At 45.8% G+C, this 24,201-nt stretch overlaps 1 non-coding gene across 1 annotated transcript; it reads left to right on the top strand.

Moving 5' to 3' along the window:
- Window positions 1-3,737: 3,737 nt before the first annotated feature.
- Window positions 3,738-3,809, top strand: trnae-uuc (transfer RNA glutamic acid (anticodon UUC)). The gene has a single exon. It is a non-coding gene; the product is annotated as a tRNA-Glu (tRNA).
- Window positions 3,810-24,201: the final 20,392 nt, after the last annotated feature.

The raw sequence follows: 24,201 nt of genomic DNA, 5'->3' as shown, positions 1-24,201 counted from the left end.
CTGGGGGGCGGGGGCGGTGAGGGGTGAGTGCATTCGCTCTTCTGCTCCCTCAATCCCTTGGGGCGGGAGGTATCAGTTAAACTAATGCGTGGGAAGTGAGCTTTGATTGTGAACTTGCTCCAAAGGTCTGTTATCGGAGAGATAGAAAAATGTTGTGCTGGTGGATCAGAGAGAAATGGACACCGAAGACTCTTCCCTCAGGTAAATTCGTATGAATAAATTGTTGTGCAGCCTGCCTGCTGTTCAGAATTCCTCACACCCAGCAATCTTACAGAAAGTCTATTGCAAAGTGGGCATCACTTTATTTGCTGCGACCGCGCAGCAGTTAACATCTGAGCCCCAAGTGCCCCAGATGACGAGAATCCGAGTGAAACCTTCACTCACTGAGAGTCATCCCCACGGCCCTGAGCTGCGGGACTGCAGGCGGTCCAACACGGAAGGGACGGTTAAAAATGAACGTTGTTGCTCCCTCAGATTGTCTGTCCCATAGACAGGCATTGGGACGGCATAAACGGTTAGGATCATTCTCCCGCAGACAGAGGCGGTTCACTGTCACTTGTCTCTCTCTCTGAGGTTCACTGTCACTGACACAAGTGAGAGTTCTCTGTCACTTGTCTCTCTCTCTGAGGTTATTCACAATCGGTGATATCTGTCCTCATCGTGGGGGACTATGTCTGAGTGGTGATACGGTTTCGGACATGCTTGTCATTCACGTCTGAACCAGGGTGGCGAATTACTGCAGGGAATGGACGAAACCGCAAGGCATGGGTTTCAACTTTATCAGCTCATTGGCATCTCAGAGAAGTGGTTTTGCGAATTAGTTCATAGGAAACCGACCAAGAACAGGAGAAGACCACCCAGACCTCCAAAAAGCATGTTACTTGAACCGTGTGAGGTTCGCGAGTGTATCGGTATGATACAGGACGTTCAGACACTCAGAAAGTAGGTGCAAAGGCAAGATACAGAATAGAGTACAGCACCATTACATAAAGGAAACTGCTCAAGGAGACACGTTCGAGATTGGTGTTAAAGACCTCCACTGCTGTCGTGTAATTTGCTGTTTCGCAGAGTATGGAGGCTGTGTAAATATAAACTTTGTTCTCACTTCCCACATTCTGTTGGTCGAACTGTGATTTCGCTCTGAATCACAGCATGTGTCACAGCGCAGTCGGACGCCATGCGGCCCACCTTCACTCTGCTGGTTCGACAGAGTAAGTAAACGTGTGTCTCTATTCGCATCATTCACTTACCTTCTCTGTGTATTTCTGCATATTGTTACTTGAAATATGATCAAGCACCTCCACTAATTCTCCCCCCACATCGGCATGGCTTCCGATTTTGTAAAGTTGATCCTGCAGCCCAAAACACTGCCAAATAAATTGATTGTTTGAATCAATCGAGGAACGGACTCCTCCAGATTGGCCAAGAACAAAAGGACGTCATCAGCATGATGTTAAAGATCAGCCATTTCAGAAAGTCATTTAAATGTAGAGCTTTTCTAACAACAGGTGTGAATCTTGTCTGTGTCCCAATATCGAGTCAGACTGACATTGTTGTTCGAAAAGCCATGCATTTAAATGAAATTCTTGAAGGTAATTTAAAACTAGTTCTGGGATTAAAGTACCAAAGAACAGAAGCCCATTCTAAAATACAAAGATTTAATCTAAAATTGTTTAGTGAAGGACAGCTCCATGACCGTGGACTCCTTTGGCTATAAATTCTGTGATCATGATCTTATTGTCCACGACCACCTGATGAAAGAGCAGCACTCTGAAATGGAGTGATCAGTAAAAATGTCTCATTTGGATCCCCCCAAGGTTCGAAATGGAAACATATCTCTTCAAGGTTACAGTTTGATTTGCCCTTTCAACACTCTTGAAATGTAATGTGTTCCATTGTAGTGTTCAATTCTGATCCATTAAAATCAGTATCCAGTCTCATCTGAGTGCAGAACCAACTCAACTGACGGAACAAACAAAAACTTTTCGGTTTGCTTTTGAGATGTGACATCTTCTCCCCCTCCCTCTCTGGTGATCGAAATGAAGCAGGCACCTGAGGACAAAAGTGTTTTATTTGCCGGTGAAAGATACTGCTTCACAAAGTTGTACTACGGAAGGGAAGCAGTAACGGTGATTATCTGGTTGTTCACATTGTGAATGTTCCCATTGCTGCGCATGTCTGTGTTAACGTCAGAACTCTGCAGCATGGCGGCGTCAGGTACGCAGAGTGCCGGGGCCGCAATGGATGACGCATCTGACTACACCTACCTGTTTGAAATGCAGCTCACAGCTTCTTCACACATCCCAAATAATCTTTCTCATTGTCCTGAAGCGGGCATAAGGTTTGAATTCCCGATCTGCGGGAATGAGAATCCTTTCACTGTCTCGCGTCAGTAAGTGTCCCTGAGAACATCAGAGTCCCGTCACAGCGCTGTCAGAGGAGGGGAAGCTGAAAGATACCCACACGCTGCTCACGGGCACATTTCACTTTCCCCAACTCACCGCCCCAACCACTGCGGCTCCTGGGAGTGGAAAGGTAAGAAACACCAAAACCCAGTCTCAACTTTGTAAATCATCAGGAAATAAGAAAAATGTTCATCCCTTCGGGTCTTCCATCCTAGGCTAACAGGGGTGATTTTAAATGGCTGTCCAGTCAGTGTCAATTCTTTTTGGTTGAAAATATCTTCCTTATCTCATCCCAGCATTTCTTGCCACAGAGACCCGTGCGGCAGACTTCATGTATACATTTCCTTGTATGGTATTTTGTAAATAACATTCGTTTTCTGGTTGTTTGTATCGGGTATTTCAGGTTCATTAGTCTCTGTTCAAGTGTGTTGGTAGGTTTGTGGGCTACCATGATGCTGAGGGGTTTGAGTTGTCTGGACATCATTTAACAGATGTATTTAATGTAAGGTATTACGGCTAGGGTTTCTGCACACGTTGTGTCTGCTAGTGTCAATTTGTTGATGAAAAATCGGCATTCTGGGTTTATTGGGTAGGCAAAAGTGAGGACTGAAGATGCTGGAAACCAGAGTTGAGATCAGAGTGGTGCTGGAAAAGCACAACACGTCAGACAACTTCCGAGGAGCAGGAAAATCGAAGTTTCAGGCAAAGGCCCTTCATCAGGAGTAGAGGCAGGACGCCTCCAGGTTGGAGAGATAAATTGGGGATCGGGGGGTGTGCTGGGGCGAAGGTAGCAAAGAGTAAAATAGGTGAATGCTGGTGGGTATGGAGGTGACAGGTCAGAGAGGAGAGTGGAGCGGATGGCTGGGAAGGGAGCTTGGCAAGTCGGACAGGTCATGAGGTCAGTGTTGAGCTGGAAGTTTAAAACAGAAGTAAGGTGGGTGGAGGGGAAATGAGGAAACTGGCGAAGTCCACATTGATGCCCTGAGGTTGAAGTGTTCTGAGGCGGAAGATGAGGTGTTCTTCCTCCAGGCGTCGGGTGGGGAGGGAGTGGCGCTGAAGCAGGCCCAGGACGTGTATGTCCTTGGCAGAGCGGGAGGGGGGGTGGTTTGAAATGTTGGGCATAGAACGATGGGGTTGATTGGTGCCGGTGTCCCGGAGATGTGACTTGACTCTCCAGTCTCCCCAAAGTTGTAGAGATCGCATCGGGAGCAATGGATACAAAATAATACATTGGTGGATGTACAGGTGAAAGTCTTCTTCCCATCGCGGCACGGGTTCGATTCCCGGGCAGAGAAGCAATTCTCAGTAGAGCTAGGGCGGTGCATGCATATCTCCCTGGTGGTCTAGTGGTTAGGATTCGGCGCTTTCACCGCCGCTGCCCGGGTTCGATTCCCGGTCAGGGAAGCAATCATTTGCGTGTCTGTTGGCTGCTAATTCTTCTGAAATGCGCTATACAGTTGTTTATTGATCTTCAGAGTTCCTAGGTGCTGCAGTGTGTAATGGATCGTTGAAATTGCATCCTGATGCAGATTTGTTTGTATGTGTAGGGATGTTTGCTTCTGTAGTTCAGTTCTTGGTTCGTGTGTGTTGTTTTCCTATATACGCTGTTTTGAATTTACCATTGACTGTTCGCTCTACTGTGACATCTGGAAATAGCACTTTGTTGTTCTTCTCCTCTTTTGTGAATTTTATGACAGTTAGGATATTGTTGATGGTGTTGTATGTTTCCTCTAATTTGTTTCATTTTATGATGACAAAAGTATTATCGCTGGAGCGGACCCAAAGTTTGGGTTGGATCGTTGGAAGGGCTGTTTGTTCAAGTCTCTGCGATATTGCTTCTGCTAGGCATCCTGATACTGGTGGTTTCATGGGTGTTTCGTTGATTTGTTTGTAGGGCTTGTTACTGAATATGAAGTGGATGGTAAGGCACAGTTCCACGAGCTTGACAGTGTTATCTTTGCTGATAAAGTTGGTGCTGTGTTTGTATCTTTGGTTCTTCGAGTAGTGTCTTCAGTTTTCTTTGGCCACGTTGATGTTAATGGATGTTAACATGGCTGTATGTCAAAGGACAACATTATTCCATCCTCTTCTACCTTGGTGTCTTTGGTGTTCAAGAGTTCTTGGATAGAGTAACTGGAGTGGTGTGAATCTGCGACTTGGTGTTTTAGTCTTTAGTGAGGGTTTTTGACTAGTCTGTATATTGGTGTTCCAAGTGGTGAGACTATGGTCCTGAGGGGGGCTCCTGGTCTGAAGAGGAGGAGAACAGCAACAAAGTGCCATTCCTAGATGTCACAGTAGAGCGAACAGTCAATGGGGAACTTCAAACTAGCGTCTACAGAAAAATAACACACACAAACCAAGTACTTAATCACAGAAGCAATCATCCCAACACCCACAAACGAAGCTGCAGCAGGACATTATTTCAACGAGCCACTACACACTGCAGCACAGAGAAACTACGAAGAGCAGAAGAGAAAGACGTATATAGTGTATTTAAGGAGAAAGGGTACCCAATAAATCCAGTCCGCCAATTTCTCATTGATGCTTCCAAGCTGACTCTCAAAAATTAGGTTTGTCCTTCCATCCTTTCCTATTTTGTTTTGTGGGTTTTGAAAACTTTCCCAATCCGCTGACTGATTGTTGGAGTTGGGAAGTTATGTTGTGGCTGTACAGGGCATTGGAATATTGTGGAATAATTTTGGAATATTGTGTGCAATTCTGCTCTCCCTCCTATCAGAAACATAGTATGAAATTTGAAAGGGTTCTGAAGCACCAATGGGTCCACAGAGGGGAGAGGCCCTTCTGCTGTCCTGAGTGCGGGAAGGCCTTTAGTGATTTCTCTGCAATGCTGACGGACCAGTTGGCCCAAGCCGGGGAAGGTTGTTCTCCGGCCCCAAGTGCGAGATGGCCTTCAGCACTTCTTCCCACCTGCTGAGACACCAGTTGGTCCACACCGAGGAGAGGCCGTTCTTCTGCCCCGAGCGCAGGAAGGGCTTTGCTCTTTCCTCTGACCTGCTGGCCCACTGGTGGGTCCACATGAGGGAGAGGTCGTTCAGTTGCCCTAAGTGAAGGAACGCCTTCAGCAATTCCTCAGCCCTGCTTAACCACCAATCCATCCACACCGGAGAGAAGCCATTTTCCTGCCCCGAATGCGCAAGGGCTTTCCCCGCTCCTCTGCCCTCTTGAAGCACCAGTGTGTCCACAGCGGGAAGAGGCCCTTCAGCTGGCACGTGTGTGGCAAGTGATTCATGTTCTCCTGCAACTTGTGGAAGCACCAGCGGGGGCACCAACGCTCCCAACAATCAGACCCCACCGGTGTTCTGCCTTGGGTCACCCCATGGACTAAACCTCCTGTCACTTCTGACAGTGGGTGCAGTGGAAGAGTAGGTGAGCTGTTTTTGTTTTCTGCTGGACTGCAATTGCCTCCACCAACCCCACAACCACAACCTCACGGTGGCTCAGTGGCGTCACGGTGACTCAGTGCTTAGCACTGATGCCTCATGGCACCAGGAACTCAGGATGAATTCCACCCTTGGGGGTCTGTGTGCAATTTGTGGAGGATAGGAAAATGGATCTGACTGGGTTACTCTTCGGAGGATCAGTGCAGATGTGTTGGGCTGAAGGACCTGTTTCCACACTGTAGGAGTTCTTCGATCCTATGAGCTTTGCTTTGAGAGGACACTGCTGCTCGTTGAGCTCGGGACTGCGCATTGGCAATGAAATGATCCAGAGAAACCTAAGACCGCAAGATCATCAGAGCAGAAGTTAGGCAATTCGGCCCTTCAAATCTACTCTGCCATTTGTTAGAGTAAAAAATTTCAGATGAGATTCGCTACAGTGTGGAAACAGGCCATTTGTCCCGATAAGTCAAGAAGCGACCCTCCGAAGAGTAACGCACCCAGACCCATTTCTCTCTGACAAATGCACCTAACTCTATGGGCAATTCAGCATGGCCAATCCACATGACCTGCACATCTTTGGACAGGACCACACAGAGAAAACCCACGCAGACACTGGGAGAATGTGCAAACTCCTCACAGACAGCCACCCAAGGCTGCAATCAAACCTGGGTCCCTGGCGCTGTGAGGCTGAGCCACTACATGCTGCAACCCGAAGTACGCAAGCAGGAGGTTGGGAGAATACAGCAAGCCAGGCAGCACCAGGATATGGAGTAGTCAGCGTTTTGGGTATTAACCATTCTTCAGGACTGAAACGTTGACTTTTCTATGAGAATCGATTTACGGGAATGTTGCTGGGGGTTAGAGGGTTTGAGCTACAGGGAGAGGCTGAATAGGCTGGGGCTGTTTTCACTGGAGCATCGGAGGCAGAGGAGTGACCTAATAGAGGTTACAAATTCATGAGAGGCATGGACAGGGTAATAGACAAGGTAGTTTCCCTGGGATGGGGGAGTCCAGAAGTAGAGGGCGTAGGTTTAGGGTGAGAGGCGAAATATATAAATAGACAACTTCTTCATGCAGAGGGTGGTACATATATGAAATGAGCTGCCACAGGATATGGGTCAGGAGCTATCAAATGTGACTAGATAACTTTAGGATTTCAGGTCAGCATGGAAAAGTTGGACCAAAGGGTCTGTTTCCACGCTGTATGTGTCTCTGACCACTGGGTCCTGATGTAAGTTTAAAATAAAGTCCAAGTAACTTTGAATAGTTCAATCTTGTGGCGCTCACCTCCTCAAATTTTTCAAATGAATCCATCTGAGCGATACTGTTTCAACCTACTGTGTTGGACAAAGTATCCCATCAAGTTCAACAGAAACCCAGAGTTGAAGAAGTCAGAAGTCAGAACACCAAGGTGACCAAAACTGATCACAATATTCCAGGTGCATCCTCATGAACGTCCTGTATAACTACAATATAACTTCCCAACATCTATCGCAATTCCCTAACTGATGAAGATTAATGTGCCTAAACATTTCTTCACTGCCTTGTGTACCGATGTAATCAGAGATATAGGACCTACTTTAAACTGATCCACAATCCAGCTGCTGGGAACACCGAAGCAGAGTAGTACAGCATGAGTGTGCTGGGTAGATAACCCAGAAGTCGATGGGTCAACACCATATGATGCTATTGCTCAATGTCTCCTTAAGCTGCTTTCCTCGGCAAAGGTGCTCTGTTCTGTATCTTGCCTTTGCATCTGCTTCCCAAAGTTTCTTCAGTAGAGGAGTGGTAGTGGCAGCTGGAGGAAGGTCCGAGCTCCAAGAAGCGGGGTGTAAGGCTGGAGGTTGTATTTGCTCAAGGCTTGTAACATATTAACTTATTTAAATGATATCTATTGTAAGGGGCTATGGTTCACATTAAAGCCAGAGGATTTGTTTATATTTAGCAGTTGTAGGTCGTATTCAATGTGTGTTATTATTTTGTTAGTTCGAATATTGTAAGTCAAAGTGAATGGTGTAATTTCATTTCTGATGTCAGAATTTGACATTGAATGTGCAGGTGTGAATACCAGTAAGTTGTGAAAATAAATCAATAACTTGTGATTTTATAGCAAAAAGAGCAGTTCACTGCAATCAATGGCATTGTCTCATTTGAAGGTGATGAGTTGAGCGTGACCAACAAACCGTTTCATGCAGTCACCCAATTTAATTAAAATTTTCTTTAACTTAATTGAAGATAATAACTCTGGCATGCTAAAATTTACACAATTTGTGTATAAGATTTATTTATATATCCATTGCTCTGCAACATTGGGGAGACTGGATGTCAACTTGCAGAACATTTCAGGGAACAGCTCTAGGACTCCAAAACTGAACGACCCCACCGCCCTGTGGCTGAATACTTTAACTACCCCTCCCAATCCGTCAAGGGCATGCACGCACTTGGCGGCATCCCCCTCCAAGCTCTAGCTACCTGACGCATGTAGGAAGAACACTTCATCTTCCGCCTTGGAACCCACCAACTACATGGGATCAATGTCGATTTCACCAGCTTCCATATTTCCCCTCACCCTCACTCCCACACCACGCGCCTTGTCCCAGATCCCACCTTCCAGCCCGGCAGTGGCCTCTTGAGCTGTCCTACCTTTTCATCTTTCTTCCCACCTATTCGCTCCACCCTCCTGTCTTACCTCTCATGATCTCTCCCCACCACCATCGACCTATTTCATTCACAGCTACCTCCCCTCCATTCCCATCTCCTTCCCAATTATCTCTCGGCCTCCTTGGAACAACGTTCATTCCTGACGAAGAACTTATGCTCTAAACAAAGACTGTGGTGAAGGAACATCCTGAATAAGAAAGAGCTCCCAATTCAGATGTGTTCCCCATTTGTTTCCCCGTTTATCTAGAAATAAGAAATGTTGTTTTCTTCCGCGAGAAAGTGGTCTTATACTTTGCGGTGTCTGAAGTGTTATACCACTCCACGTCTTTGCCTAGCTTTTAAGAATCCTTTCAACCTGTCTTTCAGACAATGGTGGCGGTGACCAAAAGCAATGCCCCATTTCTCCTCCTGTGAACCACGTTGACATGTTGTCTGAGTGTACTTGGTTTTCAAAATGTAATTTCGCCATTGAAGTGAACTGGGTTAATCTTTATCGATCACTAGCTTTGTTTGCATTAACTGTAATTATCCACCAATTTGCTGTTTTTTGTTCCACCAAAGCTGGAAACAATGATCTGTATTTATGTTGCACTCAGGTGTGAACAATCAACCCAAGAATTGTCATATTATTATAGTTGACTCAAGCTATAAAAGGAGGCATTCTGTGGCAGTTTAAGACTAAAAATGTGGCTAGAAAGAATGTAGATTGATGAGGAAAGTCAAACAACAGAATCTCTGTCCACAATCTATCAGTCTGGCTTGATAAAGTGGTGACTCTTCAAAAGCACCTTCCAAGCCATCACCTCAACCATCAAGAGCAGGTAAGTGTGAACACAGCATGCCAACTGTGAAATATATCGCATTGCTTCTTTGTTATTGATCAAAAGCCTGGAATTCGCTCCTGAACATTATTGCACACCAAATCATAATTGTGAAGCAATTTAAGAGGCAGCTCAGCACCACGTATTCAAGGACAGTTTGGGAAGGGTTGTTGGCAGAGCCAATGATAGTCACATCTCATGAAATAATAAGCAAAGAGGCATGGACAGAGGATTGGCTAACCAATGATACAATTGGGATAAGGGACATGTTCAGGATAGCAAATTATAACGAGTAGTGTGCCACAGGGATCAGCGCCGGGGCCAAAATTATTTACAAAATCTATTTGAATTCCTTGGATAAGTAAAGTGAATGCACTATTGCCAAGACTGCTGAAGAGACGGTTGATGGGAAGGCAGGTGGTAAGAATGACGTGAAATATCTGGAGAGGGATATAGACAGGTTAAGCAAATGAGCAAACCTTTGGCAGACGGAATAGAATGTGGGGAAATGATGTTGTGCACTTTGCCAGGAGGAAAAGTGTTGAATGTCAAATGGAGAAAGCTGTTGCATAGAGGGATTTGGAAGCCCATATCCATGCATCTCTTCAGCCAAATTCAGTGAGTAGTCGGGAAGGCAAATGGGAGGTTGGCCTTTAAATAGAGTATAAAAGTAGGGAGGTTATAGTGAACCTATGTCAGGCATCAGTCAAGTCAAAACTGAACACTGGGAGGGTCCTTTACCTAAGGAACGATATACTGGCATTGGAGGCAGCCCAGAGAAGGTTGACCAGGATGATATCAGGGATGGAAAGAATATCATATGAAGAGAAGTGAATAGGTTGGGCCTGTACTTAATCGAAGTTAGAAGATTTAGAGGTAACCTTATTTTCACATAAAAGATTCTAAGGATACTTGACGGGCTTGATGTGGAAAAGTTTAGCTTTGTGGGTGAGTCTAGCACCAGAGGGAATAACCTGCAAATGAGGGATTGCATGTTGAAGACAGATAGGAATTGTTACTGAAGGCAGTAAATCTGTGGAACATGTTACGACAGAGTGTTGTTGAGCCTGGGTCGTTCAGTACATTCAAGGCTGTCAGATTTTTTTTTAACCAGTGAGGGAATTGAGGATTATGGGGAAATGGCAGGAAAGTGGAGTTGATCTTTACCAGAACAAACGTGATCTTAATAAACGGCAGAATTTATTCAATGCGGTGAATTGAATAGTAAGTAATAAAGGGGAAAAGGATACAACTGGCACCTACAGGCCAGTCAGTGTTGGAAAATTAGAGATTGGACAGAGTTGGTGGCATTTTGGCATTGTTACTGGATTTCAAATCTGGAGTTTCAAATTGATGCTGCTATGTCTCCGGTGAGCTTTGAAATCAATTAATATATCTGGAATATAAAGCTTATCGCTGCTTTGGTGATCTTAGCAATTGATATAAGGACCTATCTTGTTAGGGAAGGAAATCTTTAGTCCTTACCCAGCTAGGCGATTGTGTCACTCTTGATCCATGGTAATGTGATTTACTCGTAACTGCCCTCTGAAATGGCACTTGCTTTTTCTGGGAGATCAAGTGCCACATCCCATGAATGAATAAAGGAAAATATTCAGCAGAAAATTGCCACTGAAGTGAAGGTTATATAGTGATAATGGTTGAGTAACCCAGAGATCTATGTCTTCTGAGAACAAAAATTCAAATCCCATCATGGCAGCCAGTGGATTTTATGTTCAACTAATAAAAAGATCTGGAAGTGAGAGTTTGTCTCAGTACTGGCCACCAGGAAACCTTTATTGATGAAAACAATAAACTGCAGATGTTGGAGATCGGAAACAAAAGGCACCATTGCTGGGGCATCGCAGCAGGTCTGGCAGCATCTGTGGAGAGAAAACAGTTAGTGTTTTGAATCCAGTCACTTTTGAAGAGCCACTGGACACGAAACATTAATACTAATCTCTTTATAGACGCTGCCAGAATCGTTCGGTGTCTCCAACCATTATTGATTGATTGTTGTGAAATTATTCCTTTATGGAGGAAAATCTACCATTCATCAACCCTGTGTGTGCACAGCGACCATGTGATTCCAGATCTACTACAGTGTGGGGTTGACTCTCAGCTGCCTTCTAGCACGTAGTCAAGTACTCGGTCCAAGGGACATGAGGGACGGTGAGAAAATGTTGCACATGCTTGCAACAATCACATGTCACGATTTTGTTTACAAGAAAAGCATCGATTAATGAAGGACAGCCAAGACAAATTGCTATGGGAACGTCATGCCCAACGGATTTGATTTCCTTGTAGCAATACCATAAAATTGTAAGTATTTTTAAAAATCATCTTCAGAGGTTACATCACTATAGGAATACTGCATGCAATTCTGGCTGTTTGATAGGCGAAGGATGTTGTGAAATTTGAAAGTGTTCAGAAAAGATTTACAAGGACGCTGCCAGGGTTGGAGAGTTTCAGCGCGATGAAAAGGCTGAACAGACTGGGGTTATTTTCCCTGGAGCTTTGGAGGCTGAGAGGTGACTTTATAGGTGTTCTTAAAATTATAAGGGGCATGGAAAACGACAAACAGGAAAGGTCTTTTCCCCGGGGTGGTGGCGGGGAGTCAAAAACTAGAGTGCATAGATTTAAGGTTAATAGCAAATGGAGTTTAATATAGATAACCGTGAGGTCTCACAGTTTGCATAGTCAAATCAAGGTAGGAGTTTCATGGTGAATGATTGGACCTGTAGTGGAACAGAGGGATCTCAGAGTAGGTTTACAGTTCACTGAAAGTGGAATCATAGGTAATAGTATTTCGGCACACCGGTGAGAGCGTTGAGTATACAAGCTGGGAATTTATGTTGCAGTTATACAGAATGTTGGTGAGGCTGCACTTGGAGTATAAAATAGATTCAGTGCTATATTGAAGGCAGGAAAGAATAACAAACATATCCTGATTAGAGAGACATAAATTATGTATCTAAATAAGATAGTGAATTAGAGTATAGATAAGTGCCAAATGATAATGTTCTTCCGACAAGCACCGAACTTGTTTCATTTGCAGTATTTCGAACCAAGAAATCTAGGGGTGCACGTTCATAGTTCCAAGAAAGTCGAGTTACACTTTGACAGGGTGGTGAAGAAGCCTTTCAGCCTGCTTCCATTCATCAATCCAAGTATTGAGCACAGGAGTTGGGACGTCTTGTTGCAGCTGTCACACATGCCACACAACACAAGTTATGACCCTGCCCTTCTCTGACTGACCATCCCTTTGAATATCAGGGGGAAGACACCCCTTTAATTGTGATGTTCAGGAAACATGCCTTACTTCAACAAAAAATGTGCTGTACTCACAGATGTTTGGACAGAGAAAGGAAGTTGCAGTCTGGGGTGAAGCTCAATCTTCATTCAGAAAGAGAGGAACGGCAGTAGCTTCATAAGCTCATGGTCCAACTTGTACATTCAGAAAATAGAGGGGCTTTGATTGGCAAGAGGACCCAGCAAATTCTGGTCCTTCAGGGCTCCCCATTGGTCAATCTCCAATAACAGCACTGCCTGGACTGGGTGACGTGAGCGATGGGAGACAGTCAGCCTGGAAATGCAGGAATGTCACTGCCAACCACCGCGAATCCAATTGGCTACCTAAGGTTTGCACGCGCGCATACACACACACACAGACACACACACACCATTGTGGGCATCACAATGCAAACGTAAGCCAACGAGCTTCAGCGGGAAACTGTCTGTTCTGGGCAAAATCTGGGAGCAAAGCAATGTTTCCCCCTTTCCATTCCTCATCCTGGGAGGGCGAGAGAGGGGGGAGGCACTGTTCACTTGCAGTAACTGGAGACAGAGAGTATGAATCCAAACAGGGAGCAGACTCTGCAAAGGTCGGTTTCAGTCGGCTTCTTCTGGAATATTGTGTGCAATTCTGGTCTCCCTCCAATAGGAAGAATATTGTGAAACTTGAAAGGATTCAGAAGAGATTCAGAAGGATGTCACCACGGTAAGAGGGTTTGAACCACAGGGAGAGGCTTTGAATCACAGGGCGAGGCTGAATAGGACAGGGCTGTTTTCCCTGGAGCATCGCAGGCTGAGTGATTTTTTTTAATAAAATAGGTTTATAAAAGCTTGAGGGGCGTGGATGGGGTGACAAGGTCTTGTCCCTGGGATGGGGGAGTGCAGAACTAGAGGGCATGGGTTGAGGGTGAGAGGGGAAAAAATTAAAAGGGATCTTGCAGTCAACCTTTTCATGCAGAGGGTTGTGCTTGTATGGAATGAGCTGCCAGAGGAAGTGGTGGAGGCTGGTGGAGGCATCTGGATGGGTATATGAATAGGAAGGATTTAGAGGGATATGTGCCAAGTGTTGGCAAATGGGAAAATATTAATTTTGGATATCTGGTCGGCTTGGACAATTTAGATTGAAGAGTCTGTTTCTGTGCTTTACGTCTCTGACTCTGAATGGTGAAAAGTATTGGCATTCGTTGAAACATTTATGCACCAGGAAATTGTAAGAGGGTAAACATAAGCCTCATGTCATTGATCCATGAATCCTGGTGCAGTATGGATGTATTTCCAGTGATAGAGACAGTATGACATGGAAGGAGTCCAAAACGACGGCTTCTTTTACAAAAATTCCCACGTAAATCCGAGTCTTCTGGGAATCTAAGATAACCGTGCCTTAATATAAGATAGGTAAGTCTGGGGTATCTGGTACATATTCGATGGAATGTTTGTGGCTCTAAAAGCCTGGTTTGCAGTTGTTTCTGGGCTCATAATATTGTACTGCAGCATATTGTATATCTTCAATAAGAACGTCAATACCGAAATAGATGTCCATTCAGCAACTTGAGTCCATGTGAACTCTTCATGGAGCATGCAATCCATCACATTACCCAGCTGGTATACATTTACATATAGATCAGCACAAAGATCTTGGGTATGAAGAAAGGAATGAATGTTTAGGATGTAGGTTTGCTCACTGAGCTGCAGGTTTGATATCCAGGTAAGAATGTTCCACAAAAACTAGAATAATTTGTTCTGATTTTCTATTGTGGACTGACAGCGATGACCTTTGCAATCTCTTTTTACAGGAATATTATAAGAGAAGAATTTGAAGGTAGAAATCTCAGACCAAACATCACATCAAAGTCTGACAGTCACGTGACTCACCAGGACTTGGATATTAATGGCCTTGAAACAAGGATGAGGCGGTATGTCTGCTTAGTAAGGTTGGAAACGTCAGGGTGACTGGAAACTCAGAGTCTCACATACCAGAGTAGTGACTGGAACATGCTTTACAGACTGAATGAGAGTGTTCCAATTATCAGAGGGTTCATCAGTAACTTCATACACATGCTGTAAGTGTGAGCGAGTTTTCAACTGATCGTTGAACCTGGTAAACGAGGACACCTGCACCATGGAGAAACCGTGGAAATGCAGGGAGTGTAAGGACAGTTTCCCTTCCCCGCCTGCACTGGACATTCATCAGCATTTGCACACTGGGCAGCGGCTGTTCACCTGCACTCAGCGCGGGAAAGGATTCACTCAGTCGCATCACCTCCTGGTCCACACCGGGGAGAAACCGTTCATCTGCCCCATATGCTGAAGCAGATGAAGGACATTTTTTGAAAAATCCTGGATGGAACATACTGCAGGTATACCTGAAATAGATACATTTGTCTCTGTCCCACTGAGTCTCCAGCACAGGGCCAGGCCGGGCAGCTCAATTGGTCTCTGTCAGTGTTTATTCTCCACCTGAGCCTCCATCCACACACCCCTCTTCATTGCCTCTCATCTCCCCTCCATCAGCATAAAGGTATCCCCCACCTTTCGAAAATTAACTTTACACTACTTGACCTTTACGAAAGACCTACATTAATAATTGTTTTCACAAACCAAAAGAAATCCGAAGAGGATTTTCGCTTTTACACAGAAAGGCATAATCTAAATTTGTTCATGGTAATTGCTTCTTCGCTTTACTCCATGCCAGCTTAGGAAAGGTTTCATAGGAATGCTGTACTTTCAGATAGTGGGGGGAACCTGTAGTGGGGCGGCACGGTGGCTCAGTGGTGAGCACTGCTGCCTCACAGCACCAGGGATCCAGGTTCGATTTCTGTGGAGTTTGCGCATTCTCCCCGTGTTTACGTGGGGTCCCTCCCACAATCCAAAAATGTGCAGATTAGATGAATTGGTCATGCTAAATTGCCCATAGTATTAGGTGCATTAGTCAGGGGTATATATAGAATAGGGGAATGGGTCTGGCTGGGTTTCTCTTCCGAGGGTTGGTGTAGATTTGCCGGGCCGAAGAGCTTGTTTCCATACTGTAGGGAATCTAATACACTGAACCTGCTCTTTATTGCCCAGGTATGGTCTCTGTTCTTCTGTTCACCTCCCGTTCATGTGTCTATCAAGATATACCTTAAACGTTGTTAAGGAGCCTGCCTCCACTAACTGCACTGACAGGGCGTTCCAGGAACCCCCCCCCCCACCACCCCTCTGTGTGAATCCCCACCACCACAACCTCTCCCCAGACAGTCCCCTCTCGTCTCGAACCTGTGCCCTCTTTTATGTGACCTTTCCAGCCTGGAGGGAAAAACAAACCTATGACTATCATAGAATCCATCCAGGGTGGAAAAAGACGATTCAGCCAAACAAGTCAACAGCGACCCTCCAAAGATTAACCTCCAGGGACTCATTCCCCTACCCCATTACTCTATATTTACCCCTGACTAATGCACCAGACATACACATCTCTGAACACTGAGGCAATTTACACACAGACAATCCAACTTAACCTGCCTATCAGTGGACACTATGGGTAATTTAGCATGGCTCATCCACCCTAACCGACACATTTTTGGAATGTAGGAGGAAGCCCATGCAGACATGAGGTGCAGGGAGAATGTGCAAACTGCACACAGACAGTCACCTAAGACTGAAATCGAACTCGGGTCTCTGGCACTGTGAGGCATCAATGCAAACCACTGAGCTACCCTGCCACCCCTGTCCAGCCAATCTGTGCCTCATCATTTTGTTGAGGTCTCCCCTCAGCCTCTGTCTTTCCAGAGAAACAATCCAGGTTTATGCCACATCTCCTCATAATAAGAGCCCTTCAGACCTGGCAATGTCCTGGTGAACCTTGTCTGCACCCTCTGCCAGATCACCCACACCCTTCCGGTAGTTTGGCGACCAGAACTGCACGTAGTATTCCGAATGTGACCAGAATAAATAGCTGTAACATAACTCGCCAACTCTTACACTTAAGGAAGCGTGCTGTGTTTCCTCTTGACCACCGTACCCACCTGCATTACCACTTCCACGGATCTATATGCCCAAATCCTTCTGTATGCTAGTGCTGCTATGAGTTCTGCCATTTATCATACAATTCTTATATTTCCTTCGTCTCTATCCAGCTTCACCCTATTTTTTTTCTCTTCATCTCCCCCCACCCCTATCCCCAAACCCTCCACACATCAGCATATCATAAGATCATAGGATGTTCTTCATATGTTTGATCTTTCATTCCTGGGCCATTCTCAAGAACCTTCTCTGAACATGTTCAAGGGCTATCCTTCCTGAAATATTTACGGCAAAACTGCATTCAGTACTCCAATTGTGGCCTGACCGGAGCCTTACAGAGCCTCAGACGTACATCCCTGCTTTTATATTCAAGTCTAATCAAAATAAATGTCATCATTGCATTTGCCTCCCCAACTAGTGACTCCACCTGCAAGTTTACCTTGAGAGAATCCTGGAGTAGAACTCCATAGTTCCTTTGCACATCAGATTTCTGAATTTTCTCCCCATAATCCTTCTGTTCCAGAGCAGCAGCAGAGATTTCCAGACACATTGATTGTTTTCAGGGATACCAAGGGATCTTGGGAATTACCAATATCCCAGGAGGAGGCAGAGAGAAATGTGGTGCGGTCCTGTAAACTCCAGAACTTTCCAAACTGCCTGAGTCAGCAATAACTCTTTCTGGACCAAGAAACAAAAGGGCCACTGAGAAACTGTTACGTCATAAGACCTCAGAAGCAGAAATTAGGCCATTCAGCCCATTGAGTCTGCTCCACCATACAATCATTCTAAAGTATCAAGGATTACGGGGAGTTTGGGTTAAGAAACTTATCAGCCATGATTGAATAGTGGAGCAGACTCAATGGGCTAAATGACCTAATTTCTGCTGGTGAACCATCCCGGGGAAGAAGGACGCAAAACAACGAGCTGCGATAAGTATTTAATAACCTCATGAAAAAGGACAATTAAGTCTGTCTGTGAAAGGAAGACCCTAACATAATGGAGTTTACTGCAGGACAGGCTATTTCAAACAAACCGCTAAACCTCGAGGATAAGACCTGAGATCTCCAGAAGTGTGGGGAGGTGGTATTAGAATCTGAAGAATTGTCACACCACAGATTTGAAAGTGAGGAATCTCCACCAGAATTTAACTCCAGAAAGATGCAGCAGCAGTACTTGGAAGAACAACACTGCAGTGAATCCCTGGACACTTCCAGAGACAGATGTGTCGGAGGAAACTCAGTAAAATTCTGCCATCGATTGGGTGATAGTCACGTTGAGGGTGAGGTTGAACTTGGTTACTTGAGAGGTTTTATTTTTGGTTGCTACATACAATAAAGTGTAAATCATTGTTTCAGCAGTTGATGCTATGTGCAGTTTCTGAGTCAGGAGCCAAATTAAGGCAATTCACCCACAACCACAGCCAGAGGCTGGGATTAATATTGACTCCATTGCATTCAGCAGGACATCACGTCAATACTCTTATAAAGCAAAGGATGACACCACTACCCTAGATCTCAAACCGAAACACCCAGTGGAGCGCATCGCCCCATAATCTGTAAAATTAGCATGATAAGTAGTGTAGCCTGCTCTAGTGATAAAAATAAATCCCCAACACATTAAAATCAACAATCAGCAATTTATTTATCCAAGTCTCACGGTGTACAAATGAACAAAACTATTGACAAACTGGATACAGGCCAGGAGCAGATGGGTGGCACTAGTTTAGTTGGGGATCATAGACTGGTTGGTCTGAAGGGTCTGTTTCCAGGCTGCATGTCTCCATAGCACGGAATGAATGGGGATCCATCCCAAAGACGGTAAAGGTTTCAAGCACCACCTGAGGCAAATGTGTGGACTCCCTCCAAATAACTGAGGGCAGTGGGGCACTGTGAGGCTTGGTCGATCAGACAGTCAGTCAGCAAGTTCTCTCTGGGAGACTTGTCTCAAGAAAGTAAGTGGTTTCCTGTCCTCCCAGCCAGATTATCCAGTTTGGATTAGGTCCTATATTTCCAACAAAACAGGGAGACAGGGCAGTGAAGAAGGCTTTAAGCACACTGGCCTTCATCAGTCAGGGCATTGAGGAGAGACGTTGGCAAGTTATGTTGCAGTTAATCCGGATTTTGATGAGGCTGCATTTGGAGTATTGTCATCAATTTTGATCACCTTGCTATGACAAAAATGTTATTAAACTTGGAATAGTGCTGAAGACATGTACAAAAATACATACTCAGGACTCAAGGGTCTGAGTAAAAGGGAGAGGTTGGACAAGCTAAGACGTTTTTGTTTCGAGCATTAGAGACTGAGGGGGGATGGGGCCTTATCGAAGTGAAGAGATCATGAGAGACATGGAGAGGGTGAATGCACTCAATCTCCCAGGGGTTGGGGAATTGAGGGCTCGAGGGCTTCAGTTTAAGGTGAGAGGAGAAAGAATAAAAGGGAATGTGAGGGGCAACTTTTTAACGCAGATGGTGGTACACATATGAAAGGAACTGCCAGCAGAAGTGGTTGAGGTGGATACAGTAACAACATTGAAAAGGCTTTTGGACAAATACGTGTATAGGAAAGGTATGGAAGAAAATGGGCCAAGTGCAGGGAAATGGGCTTAGTATTGATGGACAGTTTGGTCAGCGTGGACCATGTTGGGACGAAGGGCCTGTCTCCTGCTGTAGGACTCTATGATTCACGTCTCTTTGTCGGTCCAACACTTAGAGTTTCCAAATGAACATCTCACTAAATCAGGCCGAATAAAATCCAATCTCATTCGTCAACTCTGATGCAGAGGTGCTGGTGTTGAATTGGGGTGGATAAGGTCAGAAGTCATACGGCACCAGATGAAGTGATGAAGGAGCAGCACTCATGAAAGAGCAATGCTCCTAACGCTTGTGATTTCAAATAAACCTGTTGCACTGTAACATGTTGTCGTGTGACTTCCGACTTCTTCAACTCTGGGTTTGTCTCAAATTTGATGGGATACTTTGTCCAACTCGGCATATTTAAACTGTATCGCTACGAAGATTTTTTTTTCGATTAGATTAGATTCCCTACAGCATGGAAACAGGTCCTTTGGCCCAACAAGTACACACTGGCCCTCCGCAGAGTAACCCAGCCAGACCCATTCCCATATCCCAATTCCTCTACATTTACCCCTGACTAATGCACCATACCAACACATCCCTGAACACTATGGGACAATTTAGATGGGCCAATCCATCCTAAACTGCACATCTTTAGACTGTGGGAGGAAACCAGAGCACTCAGAGGTAACCCATACAGACGTGGGGGTGTATCGTGCAAGCTACACACAGACTGTCAATCGCAGGGTAGAAGTGAACCAGGTCAGCACAGTGAGGTAGTGGTGCTAACCACTGAGTCACCGTGCCATCCGTGAGCCACCATAGGGTGGGCTGGGGGTGGGGTGGGTGGGGGGTGGTTGAATCCAGCACAAAATAAAAAAAGACCACTGACTCTCAGTCAGAATGGGCAGGAGGTTCAGCCCTGGGGGTGACCCACTGCAGCGTCACTGGTGGAATCTGATTGTTGGGTGCGCTGGTGCCCCCGCTGATGCCTCCACAAGTTGCAGGACAATGTGAACCTCCACCCGCAGGCGGGGCAGGCAAACGGCCTCTCCCGGTGTGGACCCATTGTTGGGCCAGCAGTTTGGAGAAACGAGTGTATCCCTTCCCGCACTCGGGGCAATTGAATGGCCTTTCCCTGGTGTGGACCCGCCGGTGGGACAACAGATCAGAAGAATTGCTGTAAGCTTTCCTGCATTATGGGCAGCTGTAGGGCTTCTCCCCAGTGTGGAACTGCTGATGGGCCAGCAGCCTGGAGGAATCGCTGAAGACCTTCCCACACTCTGGGCGGCTGAAGGGCCACTCCCCCGTGTGGATGCACTGGTGCCTCAGCAGGTTGGAGGAGTCGCTGAAGGCCTTCCCACACTCGGGACAGCTGAATGGCCTCTTCCCCGTGTGGGCTCGTTGGTGATTCAGCAGGTCTGAGGAATTGCTGAAGGCCTTCCTGCACTCATGGCAACTGAAGAACCTCTCTCCTGTGTGGAATCGCTGGTGAGTCAGGAAGTTGTCCACCCAAGTGAACCCTTTCCCACACACGGAGAAGTAAAACGTCGTCTCACCATACTGAATATGCTGGTGGGCAAGCAGGACACAGGAGCAAGTAAAGCCCTTCGCCCGCCTCGGGGCAGGAGAACGCCCTCTCCCCAGTGTGATTGCACTAATCAGCCTCCAGGACAGATGGGACACGGAAGCCCTTCCCGCAGTCGCCACGCTTCCATGATTTCTCAACGTGGCGGGATTCCTCGGGTTTCTCCATGGCCGAAGCTTCAGCTGCACACAAACGTGTGTACAGCCCCTCCCCGCTGTGAATTCCTCTTTCCAGTCCTATCACTTTTTCAGGCTCCACACTCTGTGCTCTGCAACAGTAGGGTCTCTCAATCAGTCCCACTGATGCTGAAACTCATATTCAAACAGGAACCAAAAAGAAAGCTTTCCTCCTTCCATAGAATCATTGTTGAAAATCGTGTGCAATCTTCTTCATTTGAAAGAGCAGAAATTGCGCCCCACTGAGCCTCCCGTACCAGGGGCGTTCTGTCCTTGTTACGGTTGGAGGGGTGGGGTCTGAGGGCAGAGGTGTGGGATGTGGACGAGATGCATTGGAGGGCATCTTTAACCACGTGGGAAGGGAAATTGCGGTCTCTAAAGAAGGAGGCCATCTGGTGTGTCCTATGGTGGAACTGGTGCTCACCTTCCACCCTACAAACCTTCGCATCAGCCAAATCATCCAACGGACATTTCCGCCACCTCCAAAAAGACCCCACCACCAGGGATATATTTCCCTCCCCACCCCTTTCCTCCTTCCGCAAAGACCGTTCCCTCCGTGACTACCTGGTCAGGTCCACACCCCCCTCCCATTCTGGCACTTTCCCCTGCCACCGCAGGAACTGTAAAGCCTGTGCCCACACCTCCTCCCTCACCTCTATCCAAGGCCTTAAAGGAGCCTTCCACATCCATCAAAGTTTCACCTGCACATCCACCAATATCATTTATTGTATCCGTTGCTCCCGATGTGGTCTCCTCTACATTGGGGAGACTGGGCGCCTCCTAGCAGAGCGCTTTAGGGAACATCTCCGAGACACCTGCACCAATCAACCAAACCGCCCCGTGTCCCAACATTTCAACTCTCCCTCCCACTCTCCCAAGGACATGGAGGTCCTGGGCCTCCTTCACCGCCGCTCCCTCACCAACAGACGCCTGGAGGAAGAACGCCTCATCTTCTGCCTCGAACACTTCAACCCCAGGGCATCAATGTGGATTTCAACAGTTTCCCCATTTCCCCTTCCCCCACCTCATCCTAGTTTCAAACTTCCAGCTCAGTTACAGTCTCCTTGACTTGTCCGGACTTCTCCGACCTGTCTATCTTCTTTTCCACCTATCCACTCCACCCTCTCCACCTTGACCTATCACCTTCATCTCCTCCCCCACTCATCCATTGTACTCTATGCTACTCTCTCCCCACCCCCACCCTCCTCTAGCTTATCTCTCCACGCTTCAGGCTCACTGCCTTTATTCCTGATGAAGGGCTTTTGCCCGAAACGTCGATTTCGCTGCTCGTTGGATGCTGCCTGAACTGCTGTGCTCTTCCAGCACCACTAATCCAGTATTTGGTTTTCAGCATCTGCAGTCATTGCTTTTACCACGTGACCCATGCCGAATACATATTCATGTTCCTGGGGCCAGCATCATTATTGTGTCACAATAGCTGCTGGCCATCACTGCAGAAGTCCTATGACGTCGTATTGCGGCTGGAATTTCTGAGGACAGTTTTTTCAAGAGGGTCAGGCAGCCCTTCATCGGGGCTTCCCTTCCTTCCACTTAAGTTCAAGGCCTATCCAACCGAAATTCCTCAGGTATGTTTAAAAGCACTTTTTCCCGATGTTGGCTAATGATTTCTGCAGACATTTGGTAAAGTTTGAACACGGTGAGAGCCATCGGCTTCTCAATCTCGTTCCCGAATTGCTCAACCAACACTTAAAGCAGTGATAATGATGCAAAACCACCGTATGATTACGGCCGAGAAAGATTGTATTCCGCTCAGTCAGTTCATGTTTCTAAAGAGAGACAAAAGTGACAATGCAAGTGAAACGAACTAAATTGCAGACAGGCTGCCATACCACTCTGTTTGCATCCCCACACAGGGGTGATTTCTGTGACATGGGTGTGTCTGCAGTGTCTGTGGTCAGACCGTTTACAATGAATGTCCCAGCCTTTATTTTGATAAAGTCACACTGATAGAGGACAATTGTTATTTCAGTAATTGTAGTCCGAAGCTGGAATTCGCTAACACTCGGGATTCGTGATCTTACTTTTTTTTTACATCTCAGACTCTTTGGTGCAGTTAGTCAGGAAGTCCGGCTGTTCACCAAAATAGTTGTAAATCGAAATGGAGCAAAATTATAGAATTAGGGCCAGACTTTTCAGGGTACATGTTCAGAAGCACTTCTACACATTGAGTTTGTCAGATGTTTGGAATTATCCTACATAAACGGCCGTGGGTACAGGATCATTTGTCAACTTTAAATCAGATTTTTTTTTGTTCTGGAAAGGCATTAAGGGACATGGGCCAAAGACAGACAAATGGAGTTAGGCCTCTGATCAGCCATGATTTCTTTGAACGTTGGAACACGTTTGAGGGGCTAAATGGCCTACTCATATTCCGATGTTTCTATAATCTTAACTGTTTCCTTATTGCACATTTCCGGCCTGTTATTGGGGATACAATCTGCAAGACAATATTCTCCAATTATTAGTTGTTCCGGAAATATCGAATACAGACACACCCAGGCATCTTATACCAATATTCGAAACAACAAAGTCACAGAACAGATAACTGATTGAATTCCTGCATTTGAATCTTTAGAAGCGTAATGTTCTTGGTTTCCTGATAATGATTCGCTTTCCTCAGTCCCAGATGGAACAACACAAGAAAAAATAGAAAAGCAGCAATGTTCTGGTCCTATAATCTCCAATCTTCTGCTGCCAGTGAAAAACAACAATGCAACTTAAATCGGGGTCGACTATAACCCGGGCTTAATCTCCCAATGAACCGAGCACAGGCTCAGCGAAACTGAGGGAGATTATGTCCTGATCACGAAACCTGCGACCAGCGTTGGCAAAGGCCCAAGGAGTCACCCATAAAAGTCAGTCATCTACTTTCTAAACGTACTCAACTGCCGACTTCCTTTATTTTATTGACCTTTGCAAATCTGAAATTGAGAATTGGGGATGTGTGGTAGCGAGTGGCTGTTTGTGTGTCAGGTATGCCTGTCAGTTTTGTTGATATTGAAGAGAATTTGCTTTCAAAATAAAGGCAACAAAAAACAGACAAACAAGTTTGCATCCAAGAAGAGAAGCTGAAGAACTGGATGTCAGCGTTGAGAAAGAAGCAAAAGGGAAGTGGAATCTCAATGATTTTCCTGATTTTTGAGCAGAAAGCGTTGGAGCTGTAGACTTCTGCTGATCAATGTATTTATTTTCGTGGATTTTAAGAAGTTATTTTGCCTTGACAAAAGAACTGGTCACACCCTGAGTATATGTTCGAATACCT

This window comes from Chiloscyllium punctatum, chromosome 36 (assembly GCF_047496795.1).
Source record: "Chiloscyllium punctatum isolate Juve2018m chromosome 36, sChiPun1.3, whole genome shotgun sequence".
Lineage (NCBI taxonomy): Eukaryota > Metazoa > Chordata > Chondrichthyes > Orectolobiformes > Hemiscylliidae > Chiloscyllium > Chiloscyllium punctatum.
The sequence above is the reverse complement of the archived record's forward strand: the minus strand, read 5'-3'. Positions and strand labels throughout refer to the sequence as shown.